A 2588-nucleotide genomic window follows, 5' to 3' on the forward strand; every position below is an offset into this window, starting at 1 on the left:
TGTCAAATATTAATTGAGCATAATGGCTTGGGTTGATTTCTGGGGTCTCTGTTCTGTTCCATTGGTCTAACGTCTGTTCTTGTGCCAATATCAGGCAGTTTTGAGAGCAGTGGCTTTGCAATATAGCTTGATATCTGGTATTGAGATCCCTCCTATGTTGTTCTTCTTTCTCAGGATTGCTGCAGCTATTTGGGGTCTTTTTTTATTCCAGATGAATTTTTGGAGAGATTTTTCTAGGTCTATGAAATATGCCATTGGTATTTAAATGGGGATTGCATTGAATTTATAGATTGCTTTGGGTATTATGGGCATTTTAATGATGTTGATTCCACTGATTCGTAAACATGGTATATTCTTCCATTTGTTTATATCTTCCTGTATCTCTTTGTTCAATGTTCTGTAGTTTTCTCGGTACAGATCTTTTATCTCCTTAGTTAAGTTTATTCCTAGGTATCTTATTTATTTATTTATTTATTTATTTATTTATTTATTTTTTGTGCAATGGTAAATGGGATTGTTTTTGTTGTTTCTCTTTCTGTGAATTCAATGTGGTGTATTTCATTGATTGACTAACATGTATTGAACCATCTTTGTTACACTGGAATGAAACCCCACTTGATTGTGATGTATCATTTTATGGATGTAATGTTGTCTTCGATTTGCTAGTATTTTGTTTAGGTTTTTTTGCATCTGTATTTACCAGATATGTTGGTCTGTAATCCTTTTTTTGTGTGTGTGTGAGTAATCATTGCCAGGTTTTGGTGTCAGGGTTATATTGGTCTCATAGGATGTGTTAGGAAGTATTGCCTCTTCTTCAATTTTTTTTTTGGAAGAGTTTGATGAATATAGGTTTCAAATATTTTTTGAACTTTTGGTAGAACTCACTGGTGAAGCCATCTTGTCCTTGACTTATGTTTTTTGGGAGGTTTTTGAAGGTTGTTTCAATTTCCTAACTGCTAATTGGTCTATTTATACTTTTCAATTCTTCTTGATTTAGTCTAGGAAGGTTATATATTTCTTTTGATCTCATATTTTGATTCTTCTTTTTTAAAATATATTTTTTATTGATTTCAGAGAGGAAGGAAGAGGGAAAGAGAGATCAAAATATCAATGCTGAGAGAGAATCATTGATAGGCTGCCTCCTGCATGCCCCCCACTGGGGATCAAGCACCACAAGCCAGGCATATGCCCTTGGCCAGAATCGAACCTGGGACCCTTCAGTCCACAGGCGGATGCTCTATCCACTGAGCCAAACCATCTAGGGCTTTAATTCTTCTTTGACTCAGTCAATTTTTAGTAGCATGTTGTTTAATCTCCAAATATTTGTGGGTTTCTTTATTTCCTTTTTGCAGTTGATTTCTAATTTCAAGTCATCGTGGTTAGAGAATATGGGTGTTATATTTGCAATCTTCTTGAAGTTTTGAGGCTAGATTTGTGAGCCAACATATGGTCAATGCCTGAGAATGTTCAATGTGCTCTGCAGAAGAATGTATAATCGTATGTTCTGGGCTACAAGGTTCTGTAAATGTCTATTATGTCCATTTGATCTAGTGAGTCATTTAAGGCTAATATTTCTTTATTGACTTTCTGTTTGGTTGATCTGTCTAGAGCTGTCAATGGAGTATTAAGGTTCCCAACTATGACTGTGTTTTGATCTGTTTCTTCCTTTAGTAGTTTAATATATTTTGGTGCCCCCTGGTTTGGTGCATATACACTGAGTGGCCAGATTATTATGTGTTCAGAGATCATAATAATCTGACCACTCAGTGTATATATTAGAGGCCCGGTGCATGAATTCATGCATGGGTGGGGTCTAGCCATCCTGGCCAGTGGGAGGGAACATGGGTGGTTGACCGGCCTGCCTGCTGGTCGAACTCCTGGTCAAGGGGACAATTTGCATATTAGCCTTTTATTATATAGGATATACACTGAGTGGCCAGCTTATTATGTGTGCAGAGATCCTAATAATCTGGCCACTCAGTGTATATTAAGTATTGTTATGTTTTCTTGATGTGGTGTCCCCTTTATCATTATAAATATCTATCTTTGTCTCATGTTATCTTGCAGTCTATGTTGTCAGACATAAGTATGGCTACACCTGCTTTTCTGTGATGTTATTTGCTTGGAGAATCATTTTTTACCCATTTACTCTTTATCTACCTTTGTCTTTGAAGCTTAGATGTTCCTCTTATGATGGGGAAAATAAGAATTTTTGAGGTGCTAGCAATCTGAATCTGTGCCAGTAACCTAATGTACATTCTTGATAGCCTATAATTAAGTCACAGCCCCTTTCTCCACAATCTGGTCTAGCAAGACCTATTTACCTAAATACTCACATTTTACAGAGGCCATAAACCATGAACAATACACAACCCCAGGAAGGGGTTATCAGCCCTGTTGCCAGGCCAGGCCTTTAGGTGTGGTCTCACAGGTCCATCCCAACACACAGGGTGTTTTGCAAAGCCCATGAAAGGTCCAGAAGTCTGATCCATATGTGGGGGACAAAGAAACCAAAAGGTATAAAGATAAAGCTTTTTCAATATTGGCTTGCTCAGGATTTTGAAATAGGCTCCCCTGAGTCACAGTAC

The sequence above is a fragment of the Cnephaeus nilssonii genome (genome assembly GCF_951640355.1).
Source record: "Cnephaeus nilssonii genome assembly, chromosome: X".
NCBI lineage: Eukaryota > Metazoa > Chordata > Mammalia > Chiroptera > Vespertilionidae > Cnephaeus > Cnephaeus nilssonii.